The 17,363-nt window shown below is 46.8% G+C and overlaps 1 protein-coding gene across 3 annotated transcripts in view; it reads left to right on the top strand.

The window, feature by feature from the left end:
• The first annotated feature begins 2,683 nt into the window (after positions 1 to 2,683).
• The window catches only part of TRANK1 (tetratricopeptide repeat and ankyrin repeat containing 1), a 57,891-nt gene continuing 43,211 nt past the window's right edge, over positions 2,684 to 17,363 (top strand). The window contains exon 1 of one of the 3 annotated variants that reach the window (XM_066192073.1): positions 2,684 to 2,731. The gene's annotated coding sequence lies outside the window, so the exon portion shown is untranslated. Of the gene's footprint in view, positions 2,732 to 13,472; positions 13,500 to 13,849; positions 13,936 to 17,363 lie in introns of those variants that run through there. The other 2 variants (XM_066192081.1, XM_066192064.1) reach the window with 2 other exon arrangements.

The raw sequence follows: 17,363 nt of genomic DNA, 5'->3' as shown, positions 1-17,363 counted from the left end.
ATTTGAATAAAGGGAGAGAGTCCACCAGGCCCACTCCCTGGGTTCTCTCTTGAGGTACTGAAGCCTCCTTTAATCCTAAACTCCCAACCACATGCTGCCCTCTTCTTCTACCCATTGGCTGTGTTAGCGTAGGAAAACACATAATCACAGGAGATGATTATGCTGGTGCTTTATGGAGGGCTCATCGATCATTACAGCTGAAGTATAGCCTTCCTGAACCGCCTACTACATATTCCCCATTGAACTTGTATCATCATTTTCCATTGAAGTTTGGAAGTTCACATTGTCTGGGTTCTGCGGACACATCAGAAGCTCAGACTGTCTGGGATCTGCAATAGACTTCTTGCAGACCCCTTCCTCCTATAACCTTAAAGTTCAGAAGTTCAAGCTGGATCAAACTGCCTGGGTTCTGTAATAAACTATCAGGGCTTGATGTTCTTAGATACATTAGACCCATTTCAAAGACATTAACACCTGCTTCTCCTAAAGACTCCCACAGCTGTTCTTCCAACACCTGATTGGCTCTTTTGGACCTAGGCATTAGTGAAGACATTAAGAGCCATGTCTCCTACCATTAGTGAAGAGCCCAAACCCCATCTTCCAGATCCAGTCATTTGTGAAGATATTAGCGCCCATTTTTTTAATATTTGTCAAAGCACCAGCTTTTTGGTCAGACCTTTCCTCTTCTCCTTCCTCCTCCTTTACTAATTGACAATATGGATCCATTATTTTCTTCATCCACTGTTTCCTTCTCAGTACTGGGAGAATTGCTGTAGCTGGTGTTCAGGTTCCTGTCTCAACCACGTTCCTCTGAGAGTACTGAACTGTGGCTCCATAGGCACAGGCCAGGACCCAGTACAGTACTAGAAGCTGCTGGTTTTCACTGGGATAGGCCAGGCACCTTTCTATCAGTTTGTGGCATGTCAGTTTGCCAGGGTAACCTGCCTCTTCAGGTGTGAATTTCCAGGATTTGGTAGGTGATAACTGCCCCAGGAACCTGCCCAAATCCTTCCATACACCCTGCCACCCCAGGACCAGCTGTCCCAGGGCCTATTTCAGTATCACCTCATCCAAAAATTGTCTTCTCCTAGATCAGGATAACACTGGATTCCACAAAGCCCATAATATGCTAGCAGTGTTAATAAGTAGTATTAAACTACTCATGTAAGCTCATGTAAGGATGAACAAGAATCTCTGAGGCCTGCATAATAAAACCATCTGCATTATTCCTGGGTATGGAGGGGGGTATGTATTTCTTCATGCTCACCACAAGATACTTCCTCCAGAAGAGTAAGGCCAGAAATGCCAGGGCAAAGAACAGTCATTGTTTTTATTAATGGGTTCTCAAGCTCAGCTAAATAAAGAGATAAGCAGTGCAGCCAACAATCTCTGTGACTTGCATATGAGCTTGACGCTGAATAGCCACTATAGCTATAGCACACTTCATACAAAACTCTTGTTATCTCATGCCCCATCCTGAGCATCAAAAGGACTATGGTGGGTTCACCTTGTCTGGAAATCAAGAGGCCATCAAGCTGCTTTGTCACTCCCTTCCTCAGCAGGATCGAGGGGGAAGGGACTGAGATGGAAAAAACCCTCACAGGTCAACCAAAAGGCAGTTTAATAAAATGGAAGCTCAGGCAAAGGTAAGAAACTCCAAAAGGTTGTTCTCCACTTCCCATCAGCAGGCAACATCCGGTGATGTCCTGGGAAGCAGGGCTTCAGCGTGTGTAGTGGTTGCTCTGGAAGGCAAATGTAAATAATGAATATCCCACCTTTCTACTCCTTTCTATTAGTTTTTATATTTAAATAGGCATCACATGTTCTGGAATATCCTTTTGGCCAGTTTAGGCCAGGTGTCCTGGCTGTGTCCCCTCCCAAGATCTTGCCCACCCCCAGCTTACTGCTGAAGGAGGAATATTGGAGATGAGTGGCCGAAGCACTAGTATGTTATCAACACTTTTTAGCTCCTAAAGAAAGCACAGCACGGTGGGCGCTGCTGGCAGTGAAATTAACTCCGTATCAGCCAGCTCGGATAAAGAGGAAGACGTTCAGGCTAATACTCAATACCAGAGAAAAACGCGATTAGAAACGTGGTTCACAGAGGGGTGAATTATTGAACGACCTCCTGTGAAGTATTAATTTTTGATTTATTGATCCACTTCTCACGGTGTGAAAAGACCACGGGAAACGATAAATTAGCAGACAATTGCATCGCAGGAGGAGAAGCCTCCTTTCCCCAGGTGATCCTTGTACAGTGCAAGACCACTGGAGCCGCAGCTTACTCTGAGCGGGGGCTGTGGTGAGAAGCCAGACGGACAGCACGGCGCCTCAGGACGCGGGGGTGCCCCTGGCGCGCACAAACGCTGGTTTTCCAAGTATCCCGAAGGCATCGCTACGTCATTTAAAAAAATGGCACTCTTCTGCACTTCCCGCGGCGGAGGGAGCCCGGAGACATCCCAGAGCCACTTCCTCCTGAACATTCCGGCGGGGAGGTGGACGCCCAGTACCTCCCACCCCCGCCACACTCCCTGCGGCGGGTCGGGGCGAGGGGGGGGCACATCCCCCACGGGCGGAGCGGTCCCGTTTCGATTCCCCGAGCGCCGCGGATTTGTTTCGATTCCCCCACTCCCACGGTGACGTGGGCGGCGGGGGCGGGACGCGGGGCGGAGAGTTTAAGGGCGACAAGCGGAGGTCGCCCCAGCGGCGGCGGGGTCGGACGGGCAGGCAGGTATGTGTCCTCCTTTGGCCACCCCTTGTAGCCCCCCTCAGCTTCCCCGGTGAGGGGAGCGCAGCTGTCGGCCGCCCGCCGCTCCGGGCGGGATGCGGGGATGCGGGGATGCGGCGGGAGAGCTGCCCGCGCCCCCTGCGCTGCTCCATCGATGCTTGGCAGGGACAGCCGCGGCCTCTGGGGGGTGGGTGGCTTCCCATCTCGGTGAAGCTTCCTGTATATTGGAGCAGTTCCGGAGAGGGGACGCGCTGCCCCGAGGAGGCGCGTGGGTGCGGGATTAGGCGTGTGGGCAGCGGGGGTGGCTGTGCTGGTTGGGAAACTTGCCAGGGAATGTGTGGGGTAGTTGAAGGAAAAGAAGAAGAGTGCATTCTTGCTCCTGCCAGGCATCTGAGGGTCTGTGTTGGCCTGGTATGGTTAGCGCGGAGGAACCGGGGGAGATGAGATGCCGTGTCCGTGCTTGAAAAGAAGAGGGAGAACTCTTCTAGCATAGCCCGAAGCGAAGCATTGTCTTCTGTGGTTTTGGATCCTTTCCCTGAAAAGCAAAACTCTTGAACAAGGTCGCGGAGTGGTCACTTAACAAAACAGACTTTTTCAACTGGAAAGGAGTTTGTGCACAGAGTGCACTGCAGAAGAATAAATGCAGAAGGATCTCTCCACCAGCGTTTGCAATTTTTTTAGCGATTTACAGAGAGTTAACTTTAGATTTATTGCGAATGGAAGGAGGCTTTGCTCTCCCATGAAAACATGCCTAAGGGGGTATTTCCTATCAGTGTTTTTTTTACCAACGTGCAATTAAATTTGTCAAGCACTGGCTGTGAACTGTGCAAGCTTGAAAACCTTGATGTTAGGGCAGTCTTGGTGTCTTGGTCTTGTGGTGTTTTTCGTTTGTTTCTTCCTCATTCCAGAGTCAATACCCTCTGGAGTGAATCTGTATGAAGGAAATGTGCAGGGTGTTTGTTGCCGTATCTCTTACCCGGTCATAGGAAATGCTGAGTTGGAAGAGACTTATCAGAATCATTGAGTCCAAGTCCCGGCCCCGCACAGGACACCCACCCTAATAATCGCACCATGTGCCTTGAGTGCACATGAGCGTTGTCCAAATGCTTCTTAACTCAGACAGGCTTGGTGCTGTGACCACTTCCCTGTGGAGCCTCTTTCTAACATCCAATCTAAACTTTCCCTGACTCAGCTTCAGTTAAGTCTTGTCAAGCTCTGTCGCTGGTCACGAGAGCGAAGAAATCAATGCCTGCCCCTCCTCTTCCCCTCATGAGGAAGTTGCAGAGTGCAGAGAGATCTCCCCTCAGCCTCCTTCTGAACAAACCTAACCAAGTGACCTCAGCCGCTCCCCGTACAGGCTCCTCTTCAGACTCATCACCATCCTCCTGGGCTCCTTTGGATGCTCTCTAATAGCTTAATGTATTTTTTATTTTGTGGTGCCCAAAACTGGGCAGCTGTATTCAAGGTGAGGCCACACCAGTGCAAAGAAAAGCAGGACGATGATGAGAGGAACATTGGCAGGCTGAGCAAACAACTGCAGCAGTGTAAACAACTCCCTCTTGGACTGAGTTAGGCCTTGTATGGCTGAGCTATACTAGGGATTTCAAGATTGTTGTTGTTTCAGAGAGAAACAGAAAGATTAACTTTTCCTGCTGTTGTGAGGTTCTGGTGGATTTTGTGCTGACACAGTAATGATACTGTGCAAACAGAATATTGAACATGCTTTTGAATAATTTTTTTTGTATATAAAATGGGAAATGCAAGTCTTTCCTTAATTTACTGGAAGTCATAGGTATTTGCATGTATAAACAGATGTGTTTCTTGAAAAAGCAACTCCAGACATGGCTCGACTGTACATTTTCTTAGGTATGACTTGTTCTTGGTAGGTTACAAAGAGGGAAAAATCATTTAAAGCTGAAGGCGAAGAAGCCTGTTATGTTTCTCGTACCAAAACAGGATGTGCTGGGGAGCAAGGCCAGACCTGTTACTGCTGCAAGCTGTGAAACAGTCTTCAAGGAAGGCTAGTCACATATGCTTGGCCTGAGTTCAGCTTGCAAGGAAAGGAGGAAGGACGTTCTGAGGTGTCATCCGGTTTTTGGCTGGGATAGAGTTAATTTTCTTCCTAGTAGCTGGTAGGGTGCTGGGCTTTGTATTTAGGATGAGAATAATGTTGATATAACACTGATGTTTTTGTTGTTGCTAAGCAGTGCTTATCCTAAGTTAAGCATTTTTCAGCTTGTCCCACCAGTGGGGAGTCTGGGTGAGGGCACAGAAAGCTGGGAGGGGATGCAGCTGGGACCGCTAACCTGAACTGTTCAAAGGGATATTCCATACCATAGAATGTCACGTCAGTCTGTCAGGTTTTTGTTGCCTTGTCCATGGGTGTGAAACTCTTGCTTCCAGGGGTCTAAAGCAGGTGCAGAGCTGGTGTCCTGGGGTGTGTGCACCCATCTCTTTTTGTGAAAGGTGTTGTCTTGTTCCTGGTGATGTGCTTGTGCTTCTGATTGTCCATTTCCTTGCTATGTCACTTCCTTGCCTAGTACCTTTCCTGTGTGCAAGTGAACCACAAATCCCTGATCTAAAGATTAGTAACATTTCAGTGTTCACTTCTTGAGGTTTTGCATGAATTTCTACTTATCAGCAAGGCTGGCCCAACTTCTGGCTAGGTTTGGGTCCCATTACTGTAGTCCTGTTTGGTGGTTATGCATCCGAGGAAGATCTGAGCTGCCAAGCTGTGTCAGCTGTGAGTTTGGTTGGAGACATCAGGTGTCTGGGCTTTGTTACTAATAACAGTTCCTTTCTGACAGTTTACACAAACAGAAAGCAACATATAGTGGTAATCTGGAAAAGGAGGACCTTGAGAGGTCATTCAGGCCAACTCTGCCCTGAACAGGGCCCTAGCCCAGAGTCTTGTGTGTGTATTCTGCTTATACCCCTTGTTTCATTCAAACCTTGCACAAATCTACCCTGTCTGGTTTATTTGTGGTGTTTGAGGTGTTAACAGGCATCTGAGACATCTGTGCTAATTGCATCCTGGGCTGCATTTGCCATATGTTGATAAGAATGTTTGCCTTTTTTTCTGACAATGTCTGTGTCCTACAATCATCAGTTTACCACAGAGCACATTTCCAAGGAAAAGCTTGGTATAAAATGAAGAGCACCCTGGGACAGTCTGTTTCACTCTGTGCTCTCTCACCCCAACCATTTAACATCTTTTGAAAGCACAGCCAGAACTTAGAAGTCTCACAGCTGACTTCCAAAATATGGAAATAGTGCTTGCCTGCTAGACCCATTTCAGGTGAGAATTCCTTCTCAATAGTGAGAGATGCTTTGTGCTGTCAAGGTGTGCAGATTCAGTGTGGTATTGCATTGGTGAATCTACAGAACAGTAGCGTGAATTCCCTTAGTACTGCTTCTGCCTGAACACTTTGGAAGGAAGAGTGTCTAGAGAAGCAAAATTCTGTAAGTAGTGTTGATGGTTGCTTGTGTCCAGTGATGGAGGTTGTGTACAGGTCTCCAGTTCAGACTGAAACAACCCAATAAAATGTTCTCTCTATTCACTTTCTATTCACTGGGAAATGGTTTACTTTGTCTTGTTAGAGGCAAACAGCTCCAGAGATGCATGCTGTCTTTATCTTTGGAGTACTCTGACGTATAGGACGCTGACTGGCCATAGAGCCCAGACACAGTAAAGAAACATCATTTGGTCCAATTTGTGCTGAGTTCAAAACAGCATTCTGATAAAAAGCTATTACTATGCTGCTCTGCTTGCCCTTATGTAATCCTAATCTGCTCTAGAATCTCATTCATTATTTTCCAAGTGGTGCTGGCTTTTACTGGGAGCGAATGGTCTTTGGCCCTTCCAAGGTCTGGTGCAAAACTGGCAAGGTGACTTCTTACAGAATTTTTTTTTTTCTTATTTTGTAGGAGTGAGAATCTATCTATAGATAAGGCTCTCTCTATCTACCTGAATATATCCCTAATGATAGAGATGTCTGATGGCAAGCTGTCTAAATTAGAGGCTCTTCATTTGGGTTGACCAGTTTCTCCAACATGAGCTGACATTTTAAAAGGGCTGAGTATGAGATCTTCATGTTCATCGTCATCTTCTTCAATATCTCTCTTCATGAGATACTGGCTGAACATTTGATTCAAATATTGTTCAGGCAGTCACAAATGCCATTATAATCTTTTTCAGACTAAACAGATCCATGAGGTCCGTGTCTAAATCTCAGCTTCTTCCTCTCCTCTACATGAGATTTCCGAGTGTGTCTGCTTGTATCTTGGTCAGTTATAAGCTGTTCGTTTTTGTCTTTGCTGTTTCTTCAGGGCCTCCTCTAAAAAGTATAGGTGATTTCCAGATTTTTCATTTGACTTTTCAGCATGCAGTGGAAAATTGAGAGAAGTAAATTTTTCCCTGCTTTTCAGTGTCAAGGTTAGGCTTAAACACATTGAAAGGAGATTGTATTCTCTAAATATGTCTTTGGTAGATGTTGTCAGGAAAACAGGTAAAACTGGCTAGCAGGCAGAGCACTGTCTTAGTTACGGCCACTTACAGCCTTCTTGGCCTGCATTTTTTCCTTTTATTGGGTCTGGCTTGTGTTGGGGGTTAGGTTTGTTCCTTCTTTCTCTAAAGAATTTTTTCCCCATAAGTTACCAAGGAGACCAAGTGTTGGATACTTGAGAGTACTTAACCGAAACAAAGAGGTGGACAAAGTTGGAAGGGGGAGATAACGCAGGTAAAAGACAGAGCTTGAGGCAGCTGTGGGCTCTTCTTTTTCCGGCATTCCGAGAGAGAGAGAGAACGGGGAGAGAGAGAACAAGAGAACTGCTGTTGCTGGCTGGAGGAGTTTCACTGTGGCCAAAGGGATCCAGTCCTGGGAAGTCTACTCCGGTTCGGCCTGAATCCTGAGTTTTCTCTGCCACCCGCGGGAGCTGGGCCAGGCCCTGCCTCGCCTTCGGCTTCTTCGGCGCTGCTCCCCATGCTACAGTGTGACCCTGCACCCCCTGCGCTGCCGGGATATCCTGCCCCTGCCTGCCGGGACACCCTGCCATCCCAGCTACCAGCCCGGGACTTTTCCACTGTTTCAGCTTGGTGCTCTGAGGATCCTGCAGGGACACCAAAACCAAACTGCCCTGGGTTTTGTGAAACAAAGCCCTCAAGGTTTTTGGTACTGTTTTCGTTTGTTATTAACGCTGTAGTTGCTTGGTGGGTTTTTTTGTGTTTGTTTGCTTTGTAATACATACTAGTAAAGAACTGCTATTCCTGTTTCCCAAATCTTTGCCTAAGAGCCTCTGATTGTAATTTATAATTGAAAAGGAAAAAAAAAAGGGGTGGAGGGGGGGGTTACACTCTCTATTCCAAAGGAAACTGCAGTTGTTTTTTTTTATTACCTGGCAGATACCTGTCTTCCCAAACCAAGACAGATTTTGACGCCCAAGTGTGGGGCTTGAGGGCCCTGAGAAAAGAAAAGGGAAGAGAAATAGCGGTTCTTAACTAACCTAGTACTTTCTTTTGTGTGTGTTGGATATAAAAACCTCATTAGGCAGCATCATGTGGTCTAACTTACCCTGGTTTGGATGGCATGTGGTTGTGGCTGTATTCCTTCCATTTGCAGGCCCTTATCTAAACATGGGCCCTATAACTAAGGCTACTGTGACTGTCATCCAATTTATTTTATGGCTTAATCAGGTGAAGAACTCATGGGTTTTTAATTTCCTCTGGAAAGCAGGCACATGGATTCAGGGCTATCGTACACTAACTGTGTGTTTTTGGAGTTACTTTAACAGTGGTACCTACTGTGAGGAAATGACACCAGGGGAGTTTTTTTCCCAACCCTTTACCCACCTCTTTGGGTCTGCCCCACCAGTTTTTGAAGGGTTTAAATCCTCTCTGAATGCTAATGATATCATACAACGGCTGGTGCTGCTAATAGGCGTATTCTATTTAGCATTGAGAGATAAGGGAAGATTGACCTGGATAACCACCCTGATACCTACCCCACAGAATAGGGATAATACCCCAGAGCCTGCCTCTGCCCCACAGCCTGCCTCAGAAAGGACCCACCCGGATTGGGTTGAGGTTCTGGTAAAAGAGATGCATGAGATGGGCCAGATGCTGAGGGAGTACATTTCCCCAGCTCATGAAAAACCCTCCCCCTGCCCCGAGAAGGCAGAGACTGATAGTGCAGCAGTAGAACCCACAAACGTTACAACTGTCCAGGTTCCAGCTGAACCACAAGGGCAGCCACAGACAGCAGCAGTCGCCCCTGTGGAAACAAGGAAGTGTAAAGTGAAATCGTCAGATCCTGGTATTAAGGGTAAGAGAGGAGGACCCTCACAATCCACAGAAGAGCCACAGGTTGAGATCATCACTGAGTCCCTGTCATATGAAAGTCTACGTAATCTGCAAAAAGATATTGCACGACGAGGACATGAGGCTTATACGGCCCGGCTACTTCGAGTCTGGGACCTTACGGGTACAGGCGTACAACTGGATAGTGCTGAAGCAAGGAATTTGGGACCCTTGACCCAGGACTCAGGTATAAATCAGGTATTTGTAAGAGAGCAAAGGCCCCTTTCCCTTTGGGAACGACTTCTAATGAGTGTGAGAGAGAGATTTGTCCACAGAGACAGAATGCAAGAGCACAACAATAGAATGCGATGGAAGACCCTTGAGGAAGGAATCCAACAGTTGAGAGAAGTGGCAGTATTGGAAGTACTTTTTGGGAGGACCGGACAACATGATAATGACCCCGACAAGGTTAAATGCACAGGGCACATGTTGTGGAATCTGGCAACTCATGGACCATCCCAATACGCCACATTCATCGCAACAATTAATGCCGAGGACAACCGAGAGACAGTGGGTTCTGTTGCCAACAAGCTCAGAAATTATTAAAGTATGATCAGTGGCCCAATGCAGGCTCATGTCTCTGCGGTGGTGAAGGAACTCAAAGAGGAGATGAAGGAAATGAGAGAGGAGATGAGAAGGAACAGTTCCCATGTAGCACCGGTGCGAGTCACAGGCCCCAGAATCAGAGCCCAACATCCCCCAGCGAGAGAGAGAGGGTACACCCCTCGAGCTGACCTGTGGTTTTATCTGCGGGACCATGGGGAGGACATGGGAGTGTGGCATGGGAAACCCACTTCTGTCCTGGCAGCACGGGTACGTGAGCTCAAGGAGAGAAATGCTAACAGAGGGAGTTCCACTAGAATGAAGGTAGCCTCAGCCTCCCATGAGCAAGCTGCCAGGTATTACGGAGGTGGGAATGCTGTGTCGGATTCCCTCGAAGGAACCTCTACCATGTATGTCCAAGAAGGGAATAATAACCAGTGCTAGAGGGGCCTTGCCTCTAGCCAGGAAGAGGCACGGGAAAATCGGGTTTTTGGACTGTGTGGATTCGATGGCCTGGCACATCAGAGCCACAAAAATATGAAGCTTTGGTAGATACTGGGTCGCAGTGTACTCTAATGCCATCGGGACATGTGGGGGCAGAACCGATTTCCATTGCCAGGGTGACGGGGGGATCACAGGAATTGACTCTGGTTGAAGCCGAGGGGAGCCTGACTGGGAAGGAGTGACAGAAACTTCCGATTGTGACCGGCCCAGAGGCTCCGTGTATTCTGGGCATAGACTTCCTCAGGAATGGCTATTATAAAGACCCTAAAGGACTCAAATGGGCTTTTGGAATAGCTGCTGTGGAGACAGAGAACATTAAGCAGTTGAACACCTTGCCGGGACTATCAGAGAACCCATCTGCAGTGGGACTCCTGAAGGTAGAAGAACAACAAGTACCTGTTGCCACCTCGACAGTGCACTCTCAGCAGTATTGGACAAATCGAGATGCCGTGATCCCCATCCACAAGATGATCCGTGAGCTGGAGAGCCAAAGGGTGGTCAGCAAAACCCACTCACCCTTCAACAGCCCCATCTGGCCTGTGCGCAAGTCTGACGGAGAATGGAGATTGACTGTGGACTATCGTGCATTGAATGAAGTGACTCCACCGCTGAGCGCTGCCGTACCAGACATGCTGGAACTTCAGTACGAGCTGGAGTCCAAGGCAGCGAAGTGGTATGCCACTATTGACATTGCCAATGCATTTTTCTTCATTCCTCTGGCTGCAGAATGCAGGCCTCAGTTTGCTTTCACCTGGAGGGGCGTGCAGTACACCTGGAACCGACTGCCCCAGGGGTGGAAACACAGCCCCACCATCTGCCATGGGCTGATCCATGCTGCACTGGAGAAGGGTGAGGCTCCGGAACATCTACAGTACATTGATGACATCATTGTGTGGGGGAAGACTGCAGCTGAAGTGTTTGAGAAAGGAGAGAGGATCATCCAGATTCTGCTGAAAGCCGGGTTTACCATCAAAAAGAGCAAAGTCAAGGGACCTGCCAGAGAGATCCAGTTCCTGGGAGTAAAGTGGCAAGATGGACGGCGGCAGATCCCCACTGAGGTCATTGATAAGACCACAGCAATGTCTCCACTGACCAACAAGAAGGAAACACAAGCTTTCCTAGGAGCCATAGGTTTTTGGAGGATGCACATTCCTGAGTAGAGTCAGATCGTGAGCCCTCTCTACCTGGTTACCCGCAAGAAGAACAATTTCCACTGGGGCCCTGAACAGCAACACGCCTTTGCCCAGATCAAGCAGGAGATTGCTCATGCAGTAGCCCTTGGCCCAGTCAGGACGGGACCAGATGTGAAGAATGTGCTTTACTCCGCAGCCGGGAGCAACGGTTATTCCTGGAGCCTTTGGCAGAAGGTGCCTGGAGAGACCCAAGGTCGACCACTGGGATTCTGAAGTCGAAGTTAAAAAGGATCTGAAGCCAATTACACTCCCACAGAGAAGGAGATCTTGGCTGCCTATGAAGGAGTTCAAGCCGCCTCAGAAGTGATTGGCACAGAAGCACAACTCCTCTTGGCACCCCAACTACCAGTGCTGGGGTGGATGTTTAAAGGAAAGGCTCCCTCCACCCACCATGCCACCAACGCCACATGGAGCAAATAGACTGCCCTCATCACACAGCGTGCCCGTATTGGAAACCCAAATCGCCCTGGAATTTTGGAGATAATTACAAACCGGCCGGAAGGAGAAAACTTTGGTCTCACGGATGAAGAGGAGCAGGAACAAGTGACACGGGCTGAAGAAGCTCCTCCGTACAACTAGCTGCCAGCAGAAGAAACACACTATTCTCTTTTCAGTGACGGTTCCTGTCGCATCATGGAAATGAACCGTAAGTGGAAAGCAGCTGTATGGAGCCCCACACGACAGGTTGCAGAAGCCACTGAAGGAGAAGGGGGATCAAGTCAACTTGCTGAACTCAAAGCTGTTCAATTAGCCCTTGACATTGCTGAAAGAGAGAAGTGGCCAAAGCTCTACCTCTGCACTGATTCGTGGATGGTAGCCAATGCTCTGTGGGGCTGACTGGAAAGGTGGAAAAAGGCCAACTGGCAACGTAGGGGAAAACCAATCTGGGCTGCTGATTAATGGAAGGACGTTGCCACTCGTGCAGAGAAGCTGCCTTTGAAAGTCCGCCATGTAGATGCCCATGTTCCCAAGAGTCGGGCTAATGAGGAACACCGAAACAACAAGCAGGTAGATCAGGCTGCCAAGATAGAAGTGTCAAAGATAGATTTAGATTGGCAACACAAGGGAGAGTTGTTCCTAGCTCGATGAGCCCATGATGCCTCGGGTCATCAGGGCAGAGATGCCACCTATAAGTGGGCCCGAGACCGAGGGGTGGATTTAACCGTGGACAGTATTTCTCAGGTTATCCATGACTGTGAGACATGTGCTGCAATCAAGGAAGCCAAGCAGGTGAAGCCCTTATGGTATGGTGGGCGGTGGTCCAAGTATAAATATGGGGAAGCCTGGCAGATTGACTACATCACCCTTCCCCAAACCCGCCAGGGCAAGCGTTATGTGCTAACCATAGTGGAAGCCACCACTGGTTGGTTGGAGACCTACCCTGTGCCTCATGCTACTGCCCGGAACACCATCCTGGGCCTAGAAAAACAAGTCCTGTGGAGACATGGCACCCCTGAGAGAATCGAGTCGGACAACAGGACCGATTTCAAGAATAGTCTTATAAGCACCTGGGCTAGAGAACATGGCATTGAGTGAGTGTACCATATTCCTTATCATGCACCAGCGGCCGGGAAAGTTGAACAGTGCAATGGCCTGCTTAAAACTACCTTGAAGGCACTGGGTGGGGGAACCTTCAAGAATTGGGATATTAATTTAGCAAAGGCTACCTGGTTGGTGAGCACTTGAGGTTCCACCAACCGAGCAGGTCCTGCCCAATCTGAGCCCTTGCAAACAACAGAGGGAGATAAGGTTCCAATGGTACACATGAGAGGTATTCTGGGAAAAGCTGTTTGGAGTAATCCTGCCTCCAGCAAAGACAATCCCATCCGTGGGGTTGTCTTCGCTCAGGGACTAGGTTGCACCTGGTGGGTGATGCGAAAGGATGGAGGGACCCGATGCATACCTCAAGGGGACCTTGTTTTGGGGTGAACTACCCATGACAATGTGGCTATATCCATATTTGCATATATATATATATATAAACAGTTTAAACTCAATGTAATATATTGGTATGGGAAAAAGATTCGGGGTGGATAATGTTGGGGGTTAGGTTTGTTCCTTCTTTCTCTAAAGAATTTTTTCTCTATAAGTTACCAAGGAGACCAAGTGTTGGATACTTGAGAGTACTTAACCGAAACAAAGAGGTGGACAAAGTTGGAAGGGGGAGATAACGCAGGTAAAAGACAGAGCTTGAGGCAGCTGTGGGCTCTTCTTTTTCTGGCATTCGGGGAGAGAGAGAACGGGGAGAGAGAGAACAAGAGAACTGCTGTTGCTGGCTGGAGGAGTTTCACTGTGGCCAAAGGGATCCAGTCCTGGGAAGTCTACTATCACCGGTTCGGCCTGAATCCTGAGTTTTCTCTGCCACCCGTGGGAGCTGGGCCAGGCCCTGCCTCTCCTTCGGCTTCTTTGGCGCTGCTCCTCTTGCCACAGTGTGACCCTGCACCCCCTGCGCTGCCGGGACATCCTGCCCCTGCCTGCCGGGACACCCTGCCATCCCAGCTACCAGCCCGGGACTTTTTTCCACTGTTTCAGCTTGGTGCTCTGAGGATCCTGCAGGGACACCAAAACCAAACTGCCCTGGGTTTTGTGAAACAAAGCCCTCAAGGTTTTTGGTACTGTTTTCGTTTGTTATTAATGCTGTAGTTGTTTGGTGGGTTTTTTTGTGTTTGTTTGCTTTGTAATACATACTAGTAAAGAACTGCTATTCCTATTTCCCAAATCTTTGCCTAAGAGCCTCTGATTGTAATTTATAATTGAAAAAGAAAAAAAAAGGGGTGGGGGTGGGGGGTTTACACTCTCCATTCCAAAGGAAACTGCAGTTGTTTTTTTTTATTACCTGGCAGATACCTGTCTTCCCAAACCAAGACAGCCTGACATTCCCATATGTCTATATCAGGTCACGAGGAGAGTGCTATTTAGAAGACCTGAATGCAGTGTTCTTTTGCTGAGTGGCTGCAGGGCTGCCTGCAGGGATTGTGCCAGCAGTGAGCATGCGGCTGCAGGGGTCCCTCTGGTGTGGCAGAAGGGGTGACGTGATGTCTCTTTCTTGGTGGCACCATGCTCCTGGAGACAGCATGCTTTCATTGAATGAGGGCTAATGGAGTCCTGAGGTTTCCTGTTGAGAAAACATGAATTATTCGAATGCTGATGAAATGTATTTAGCTGTAACTCAGCCATAGTGTAGATGTGTTGTTGAGCTTTTTCTCTCCCTACCTGTTGGCAGTTTGTAATGTCTGCCTTTTGGGTTAATGAGGAGGAAGGACCGATTTGTCTGCGTAATAGGACCAAGGAAAGCACAGTCTTTAGAAGTCAGATTTCCTGTAAATAGGAGGATTCTTATTTGTCACCATTCTTTTAATTCAGAGGCAGAGCTCCTAAGATTGCTATACTTCATTTGTTCCTCACATTATAGAAATCTACTGTGCCTGGAGAATAAAAACGTTATTCCACTGAGTAATGCCATAGGGATGGATCCTTAAAGCTTAACTTTCAGGATTGAAAATAATTAAAAGCATGGCTGTGAAGACTTTCTATTTTTTTTTTTCTGTGAATTAAAGAGTGTCACGCAGTTTCTCTTTTTAAAATGTGTAAAGCAGATGCAGACAGAAAAACCAATGGCTTGGTTTCACTCTCAGATTTCTAAAGTTTTTAGCACTGCCAGCTTCAGATGTTCAGAAATCACATGCTGGCCTCTTGAGACCCATCGCTGGCATAAGGAACACAGCATTTTTCAATAGTGACAAATGGCTTTTCTGGGCAGTCTCCATTTGTGTTTTCAAAATTATCTTCTGAAGCGAGAGGAATCAAAACTTAGCATTGTAACCCCTCTAAAGCTGCCCTGCTTCTGACAGCGGTCTGACTGAAGCAGTTCAGTGGGACACTGACCAGCACAGTAACATAAGAGTTGATGACACATAAAGTAAATGGGAATTTTGACCACTGGCAGCAGTAGGGTTTGGTAGTAGATAGTTTCTGACTTAACTATATATAATCTTTCGTTTTAATTCTGTGAGTTAAAATTAATGTGCTTCATTTTGCTGTTGTGTTTTTTCTTGTGGTCTCAGGAGTTGTAAAAAAAGTAAACACAGTAGACTATGATATCTGTTTGGTTTGTTTGTTTTGTTTCTGTGAATGATAAGGTCTCAACAATGCACTGGGAAGGGTTTTTACAGACCTTAAGGTGTCCCCACACCTTTATGTGTTTCATAGCTCCATAGCTTAGGAGAAATCCCTGCTTCAGGAGGGGAACATGTATCTGGCTAGGATGGAGTTAATTTTCTTCATAATAGCTGGTATGGTGCTTTAAATTTGTGAGCAAAACAATGCTGATAGCACAATAACATTCTAGCTGTTGCTGAACACTGTTTGCACAGTGTTGGGGCCTTCTCTGTTCCTCACTCAGCCTCCCAGTGAATAGATTTGGGGTGCACAAGATGTTGGGAGGGGGCACAGCTGGGCAGATGACCCAAACTGACTGAACGGACAATCCGTGCCATGTGGCGTCATGCTCAGCAATGATAATGGAGAGGAGGGGACTTAGGGGGATTAACCTTCTCTGTCTTGGGAACTGGATGGGCATTATTCCATGTCAGGGAGGTGGTTAATGATTGCCTTTGCATCACTTTTGTTATCTTTCTCTCTTCTTCCAGGTGCCTTTTGGTTACTGAGCAATTTTTATCTTGACCCACAGGTTTTTTTTGGTTTTACTTCTCTCTTTTCCCCATCCCACTAGGGGTGGGGGTATGCAAGCACTTAGCTGCCCACTGGGGTTAGTCCACAGCACTCACCACCAAAGTCTTTTTATAGTTATTTCCAGATACAGCTGTGGTTTTTACCTGTGCCAGTTAAGGCAGAATAATAGACAGCAGTTTTGTTTAATGCTCCTCACGCTTGATAGACTTTACATAATAGGCCCTCAGTTAGTCCATTGGTTTTGAGTTAAAATTGTTTATGCTGCAGGAAGGTGTTGGGCAATAGCAAGACTTGCTGTGCTGGTCTGCAAGGCAGTTTTTTGGATCATTAACTTAGATGTCAGATCTGCATGCCCGGGGTATCTCTCGGCTATACAAACTTGGGTATAGTTGCTAAAGCCTGCAGCAGATGTCCCAGTTGTTTAAATGATCTACAGTTTGGTGTTTTGGCTGGGAAATTCCTGTTCTGGAAAAGGATGAGAACTTGTGTTTTGGTCAAAATTCCTGCTGCCTGGAAAGGGCAGGGCATGCTGCCTTCTGATCTGAAACAGGGAGCTCAGTTCCAAAATTTTTCAGTGCAGGACACGTTGGAAAGTCCTTCAAAATCCTTGTTGCTGCATCTGCTAGACTGTGGAAAAAACAATTTTTTAAACCTCTTGTAAATACCTTTTATTTGTACTTGTACTTTTAGTATATTCCAAAAAAAAGTAAGATTCAAATATAATTCCAGGGAAAAATATCACACTGAGTAGAAGCATAGCTTTATTTAAAAAAAAGAAAAAAACCCTTGAAATTCAGCTACTATTTGGAAAACCACCAGTTCATGTGTATTCCTCCTTGAAAAAACTCCTGTGTAGCTGACTTATTTTGGTATTATTCTTGAGAAAATAATTTGTCAAGCTTTTCGATGATAAAGAATTGAAATCTGAAAGAATTACACAAAAGATGAGGTAGAACCATCTTTTACCACTTGTTTTTTCCCTTTGTTCTGTTGCTTTATGTTTTTTCCCTTTGTTCTGTTGCTTTATTTTTTTTTCCTTTTTTTCACCTTAATAATGTTCATACCATGCAGTGTAGAAGAAGTCCTGAATATGTTATGAGTACACGTGATTGGCTGCCTGGAGAAGTAGTATTTTTAAAGTATATACTGTATTCACATTGCTCAATGAAGTGTTGTTTTAATTTGCCTGGGATAAATGTAAAAATTACCCCTCTAGCATGACTGGTCATACCTCCCCCAAGTAGATGGAACCTCTTTTTTTTCTTGAGTTTAGTTTTTATCCAGGTTTTACATCTGTTCTTGGTGCTTCTCTGGAATTAGCAAGCTGATGGTTGGATTACAGGCATCA

The sequence above is a fragment of the Chamaea fasciata genome, unplaced genomic scaffold (genome assembly GCF_029207755.1).
Source record: "Chamaea fasciata isolate MVZ Bird 193981 ecotype frontalis unplaced genomic scaffold, bChaFas1.0.hap1 SCAF_1, whole genome shotgun sequence".
NCBI classification, from domain to species: domain Eukaryota; kingdom Metazoa; phylum Chordata; class Aves; order Passeriformes; family Sylviidae; genus Chamaea; species Chamaea fasciata.
Note: the sequence above shows the minus strand (reverse complement) of the source record. Positions and strands in the feature narration are given on the sequence as shown.